The sequence below is a fragment of the Arachis duranensis genome, chromosome 1 (genome assembly GCF_000817695.3).
Source record: "Arachis duranensis cultivar V14167 chromosome 1, aradu.V14167.gnm2.J7QH, whole genome shotgun sequence".
NCBI lineage: Eukaryota > Viridiplantae > Streptophyta > Magnoliopsida > Fabales > Fabaceae > Arachis > Arachis duranensis.
Window position 1 is genome coordinate 25,509,972 of NC_029772.3, and position 7,202 is coordinate 25,517,173.

Sequence of the window (7,202 nt, forward strand, 5' to 3'; positions counted from 1 at the left end):
ATGAACAAGAGAGCATGGATTAAATAATACTTATTATGCAGTAATGGAGAATATGTTGGAGTTTTGGAGATGCTTTGTCTTCTGAATCTCTGCTTTCCCCTTGTCTTCTTCTTCACGGACGCAAGGTTCCTCCTATGGCAAGCTGTGTGTTGGTGGATCACCGTTGTCAATGGTTACCATCCGTCCTCTCATTGAAAATGGTCCAGGTGCGCTGTCACCGCAGGGCTAATCATCTGTCGGTTCTCACTCATGCTGGAATAGGATCCATTGATCCTTTTGCGTCTGTCACTACGCCCAACCCTTGTGAGTTTAAAGCTCGTCACAGTCATTCAATCCCTGAATCCTACTCGGAATACCACAGACAAGGTTTAGACTTTCCGGATTCTCAAGAATGCTGCCAATGGATTCTAGCTTATACCACGAAGATTCTGATTAAGGAATCTAAGAGATACTCATTCAATCGAAGGTAGAACGGAGGTGGTTGTCAGGCACGCGTTCATAGATTAAGAACAGTGATGAGTGTCACGGATCATCACATTTATCATATTGAAGTGCGAATGAACATCTTAGATAGAAACAAGTGTGTTTGAATAGAAAACAGAAATAATTGCATTAATTCATCGAGACGCTGCAGAGCTCCTCACCCCCAACAATGGAGTTTAGAGACTCATGCCGTCAAAAAGTACAAAGTTCAGATCTAAAATATCATGAGATACAAAATAAATCTCTAAAAGTTGTTTAAATACTAAACTAGTAACCTAGGTTTACAGAAAATGAGTAAACTGAGATAGATAGTGCAGAAATCAACTTCTGGGGTCCACTTGGTATGTGCTGGGGCTGAGACTTGAGCTTTTCACGTGCCTGGGCTGTTTCTGGAGTTAAAAGTCAGGTTGTAACCTGTTTTGGGCGTTTAACTCCAATTTGCAACCTGTCTCTGGCTTTTAACGCTAGAATGGAACATGGAACTAGCGTTAAACGCCAGTTTACGTCGTTTTTCTTCAAGCAAAGTATGGACTATTATATATTGCTGGAAAGCCCTGGATGTCTACTTTCCAATGCAATTGAGAGCGTGCCAAGTGGACTCCTGTAGCTCTAAAAAATCATTTCAAGGGCAGGGAGGTCAGAATCCAACAGCATCAGCAGTCCTTTTTTAGCCTGAATCAGATTTTTGCTCAGCTCCCTCAATTTCAGCTAGAAAATACCTGAAATCACAAAAAAACACACAAACTGATAGTAAAGTCCAAAATATGAATTTTGCATAAAAACTAATAAAAACATACAAAAAAGTGGCTAGAACCTACTAAAAACTACCTAAAAACAATGCCAAAAAGCGTATAAATTATCCGCTCATCACAACACCAAACTTAAATTGTTGCTTGCCCCCAAGTAACTGAAAATCAAATAGGATAAAAAGAAGAGAATATACTATAAATTCCAAAATTTCAATGAAGCTTAGTTCTAATTAGATGAGTGGGACTAGTAGCTTTTTGCTTCTGAACAATTTTGGTATCTCACTTTATCCTTTGAAGTTTAGAATGATAGGCATCTATACGAACTCAGAATTCAGATAGTGTTATTGATTCTCCAAGTTTAGTATGTTGATTCTTGAACACAGCTACTTTATGAGTCATGGCTGTGGCCCTAAGAACTTTGTTTTCCAGTATTACCACCGGATACATAAATGCCAAAGACATATAACTGGGTGAACCTTTTCAGATTGTGACAGCTTTGCTAAAGTCCCCAATTAGAGGTATCCAGAGTTCTTAAGCTTACTATTTTGCTTTAGATCACGACTTTAACCACTCAGTCTCAAGCTTTTCACTTGGACCTGCATGCCACAAGCACATGGTTAGGGACAACTTGATTTAGCCGCTTAGGCCTGGATTTATTTCCTTGGGCCCTCCTATTCATTGATGCTCAAAGCCTTGGATCCTTTTTTACCCTTGCCTTTTGGTTTTAAGGGCTATTGGCTTTTTCTGCTTGCTTTTTCTTTTTCTTTTTTTATTTTTCTTTTTTATTTTTTTTCGCCATTTTTTTCGCAAACTTTTGTTATTCACTGCTTTTTCTTGCTTCAAGAATCAATTTCTTGATTTTTCAGTTTATCAAAAACATTTCTCTTGTTCATAATTCTTTCAAGAGCCAACAATTTTAACATTCATAAAATTCAATATAAAAAATATGCACTGTTCAAGCATTCATTCAGAAAATAAAAAGTATTGTCACCACATCAATATAATTAAACTAATTTCAAGGATGAATTCGAAACTCATGTACTTCTTATTCTTTTGTTTTTAGAACATTTTTCATTTAGGAGAGGTGAAGGATTCATGGAGTTATTCATAGCCTTAAGACATAGACACTAGACAATAATGATCATGTAGTAAAGACACAAAATATAGACAAACATAAAGTACGAAATAAAAAAACAAAAAAATAAGAACAAGGAAGTTAAGGAATGAGTCCACCTTAGTGATGGCGGCTTGTTCTTCCTCTTGAAGATCTAATGGTGCTCCTCTATGTCTTTTCCTTGCCTTTGTTGCTCTTCCCTCAAGGCTCTTTGATCTGCAATCAAATGCTCTACCACTGAACTATGGACCCTTGAGATGAACCTCTCCATCTCTCATGACTTAGATGTGGAAGCAACTGCCTTCCCTTTCCTCTTTCTAGAGGTTTCTCCAGTCTTAGGTGCCATAAATGGTTATGGAAAAATAAAAGCAACGCTTTTTCCACACCAAACTTAAAGCAACCCTTGTGTGAATGGGTGGGTTTGGGAGGGGAATGGTTTGAATTTGAATGGTGAGGTAGGTGGGGATCTTGTGGGGTCCACAGATCCTGAGGTGTCAAGGATTTTTCATCCCTGCATCATTTAGGCCTGTAGAATGCCCTCATAGTGCAATCCTGGCGTTTAATGCCAGACTACTGCTTGTTTCTGGCGTTAAACACCATCTTGTAGCCTGTTTCTGGCGTTTAAAGCCAACTTGATGCTCCTTTCTGGCATTAAATGCCAGTAAGCTTATCCTCCAGGGTGTACTATTTTTAATGCTATTTTTGATTTTGCTTTAATTTTTGTAGTTGTTTTTGTGACTTCACATGATCATCAACATAAAGAAAACACAAAATAACAATGGAATTTTAACATAGATAGATAAAATTGGGTTGTCTCCCAATAAGCGCTTCTTTATCGTCTTTAGCTGGATTCTCACTGAGCTTTAATCCAGTCTCAGTTTTGATGAAACCATGGTGCTTCCTGAATGGCAAAAAGTTGCTCATCTGGAAAGGTTTCAGAGATCTCAATAAGAGGGAGGGACGTCCCTTCTACTGGTTCTATTCGGGACAGGTGATCTGCTACTTGGTTCTCTGTCCCTTTTCTGTCTTTTATTTCTATATCAAACTCTTGTAGAAGCAACACCCATCTTATGAGCCTGGGTTTTGAATCTTGCTTTGTGAGTAGATATTTAAGAGTAGCATGGTCAGTGTACATAATCACTTTTGATCCTACTAAATAGGATCTGAACTTGTCAATGGCATAAACCACTGTAAGCAATTCCTTTTCTATGGTTGTATAGTTCTTCTGCGCATCATTTGGAACACGACTGGCATAATAAATGACGTGCAGAAGATTGTCATGCCTCTGTCCCAACACTGCACCAATGGCATGATCACTGGCATCACACATTAATTCAAATGGTAATGTCCAGTCTGGTGCAGAGATGACTGGTGCTGTGACCAGCTTAGCTTTCAGAGTCTCAAACGCCTGCAGACACTCCTTATCAAAGATAAATGGTGTGTCATCAGCTAGCAGATTATTCAGAGGTTTTGCAATTTTTGAAAAATCCTTTATAAACCTTCTGTAGAATCCTGCATGCCCCCGAAAGCTTCTGATTGCCTTAACATTGGCAGGTGGTGGTAATTTTTCAATTACCTCCACCTTAGCTTGATCTACCTCTATTCCCTTGCTCAAAATTTTGTGCCCAAGGACAATTCCTTCAGTCACCATAAAATGACATTTCTCCCAGTTTAAAACCAGGTTAGTCTCTTGGCACCTCTTTAGAACAAGTGCTAGATGGTCAAGACATGAGCTGAATGAGTCTCCAAATACTGAAAAGTCATCCATGAAGACTTCTAGAAATTTTTCCACCATATCAGAGAAAATAGAGAGCATGCACCTTTGAAAGGTTGCAGGTGCATTGCACAGACCAAATGGCATCCTTCTGTATACAAATACTCTAGATGGACATGTGAATGCTGTTTTCTCTTGATCTTAGGGATCTACTGCAATTTGGTTATAACCTGAATATCCATCCAGAAAGCAGTAGTAATCATGACCTACTAGTCTTTCTAGCATCTGGTCTATGAATGGTAAAGGAAAATGATCCTTTCTGGTAGCTATATTGAGCCTTTTGTAATCAATACACATACGCAACCCTGTAACTGTTCTTGTAGGAACCAGTTCATTTTTTTATTATGAACCACTGTCATGCCACCCTTCTTAGGGACGACTTGGACAGGGCTTACACAGGGGCTATCAAAAATAGGATAAATAATCCCAGCCTCTAGTAATTTAGTAACCTCCTTCTGCACTACCTCCTTCATGGCTGGATTCAGTCGTCTCTGTGGTTGAACCACTGGCTTAGCAACATCCTCCAATAGGATCTTGTGCATGCATCTGGCTGGGCTAATGCCCTTAAAATCACTGATGGACCATCCAAGAGCTGTCTTGTGTGTCCTCAGCACTTGAATTAGTGCTTCCTCTTCCTGTGGCTCTAAGGTAGAGCTTATGATTATAGGAAAAGTGTCACCTTCTCCCAGAAATGTATATTCCAAGGATGGTGGTAATGGTTTGAGCTCGGGTTTAGGAGGTTTTTTCTCTTCCTGAGAGATTTTCAGAGGTTCTATTATTCTCTCTGGTTCCTCCAGATCAGGCTGAACATCTTTAAAGATATCCTCTAGCTCTGATTCGAGACTCTCAGTCATATTGACCTCTTCCACCAGAGAGTCAATAATATCAGTGCTCATGCAGTCATTTAGGGTGTCTGGATGCTGCATAGCTTTGACAACATTCAACTTAAACTCGTCCTCATTGACTCCCAGGGTTAATTCCCCTTTTTGGACGTTAATGAGGGTTCGTCCAGTTGCTAGGAAAGGTCTTCCTAGAATGAGAGTTTCACTCTTGTGCTCCTCCATTTCCAGCACCACAAAGTTAGTGGGAAAGGCAAATGGCCCAACCTTGACAATCATGTCTTCAATCACGCCTGATGGGTATTTAATGGAGCCATCAGCAAGTTGGTACAAGTACCCTCTAATGTGCATGGTATCATGAAGCTTCCGGGATCTTTAAGCTTTTCTGGTAAGCTTTTTAGAATGACTGCAATGCATTCTTCAGTGAGGAAAACTTTTTCATTTTCTCTCCAGTCCTTCTTATGACTCAAGATCTCTTTCATGAACTTAGCATAAGAGGGTATTTGCTCAAGTGCCTCTGCAAACGGAATCTTTATTTCAAGAGTCCTGAGATAGTCTGGAAAGCGGGCAAATTGCTTATCCTGCTCTGCTTGGCGGAGTTTCTGAGGATAAGGCATCTTGGCTTTATATTCCTCAACCTTAGTTGCTGCAGGTTTATTTCCTACAAAGGTGGTTGGGAAAGCCTTCTTAGAGGGGTTGCTATCAGCACTTGTATGTGTCTGATCCCTCACTGGCGTTTGAATGCTAGGGTTGGAAGCTGGATTGGCATTGGACGCCAACTCCTTACCTGTTTCTGGCTTTTGAACGCCAGAACTAAGCTCCCCTTGGGAGTTTAACGCCAACTCCTTGCCTGTTTGTGGTGTTTGAATGCCAGAACTGAGCATGGGTTGGGTGTTTAACGCCAGCTCTCCACCCTTTTCTGGCGTTTGAGCACCAGACTTATTCCTCTCTGGGCTCTTACTGTCCTCAGAGGGATTTTGGGTAGCAGTTTGTTCATTTCTTGGCTTCCTGCTACCTAGAAGTGAGGTATTTAATATTTTCCCACTTCTTAATTGAACTGCTTGGCACTCTTCTGTTATTTGCTTTGATAACTGCTATTCTGTTTGCTTCAACTGCACTTCCATATTCATATTAGCCATTCTTGTGTCTTGTAGTATCTCCTTGAATTCGGCTAGCTATTTTGTTAGAAAATCTAATTGCTGATTGAATTCAGCAACTTGTTCTGCAGGACTGAGTTTAGCAGTCACTGTTTTACCCTCTTCTTTCGTGGGAGGTTCACTACTTAGGTACAGATGCTGATTTCTGGCAACTGTATCAATGAGCTCTTGAACTTTTTCAATTGTCTTTCTCATGTGTATAGATCCACCAGCTGAGTGGTTCAAAGACATCTGAGCTTTCTCTGTAGCCCATAATAGAAGATGTCTAACTGCACCCACTCTGAAAATATTTCAGAGGGGCATTTTCTTAGCATCTCTCTGTATCTCTCCCAAACATCATAAAGAGATTCATTATCTCCTTGTTTAAAGCCTTGAATGTTCAGCCTTAGCTATGTCATCCATTTTGGAGGGAAATATTGATTCAGGAATTTTCCTGACAGCTATTTCCATGTCCTTATGCTAGCCTTAGGTTGGTTATTTAACCACCTCTTAGCTTGGTCTTTTACAGCAAATGGAAACAGTAATAATCTGTAGACATCCTGATATACTTCCTTATCATGTACTGTGTCAGCAATTTGTAAAAACTGTGCCAGAAACTCTGTAGGTTCTTCCTGTGGAAGAACAGAATACTGGCAACTTTGCTGCACCATGATAATGAGCTGAGGATTCAACTCAAAACTACTGACTCCAATGGAGGGAATACAGATACTACTCCCATATAAAGTAGTAGTGGGGTTAGCATATGACCCCAGAGTCCTTCTGGACTGTTCATTTCCACTTAGGTCCATGATGGAGATAGGGAGATGACGTGGATTTATTTTATTATATTTAAAAAAAAATTTGAAATAATAAAATAAAAAAATTTGAAAATATTTTATGAGGATTTTTGAAAAATGAAGAGAGAGAAAAAGTGGTTAGGAAGTTTTGAAAAAGATATGATTTTTAAAAAAAATTAAAAAGGATATGATTTAAAAAAGATATGATTTTTTTTTGAAAACTTGACAACTAAGATATGATAAGATAAAATTTTGAAATTGAAATCTGAATTTTTATGAAAAATTTCGAAATATTTGCTTAAAAATAGTT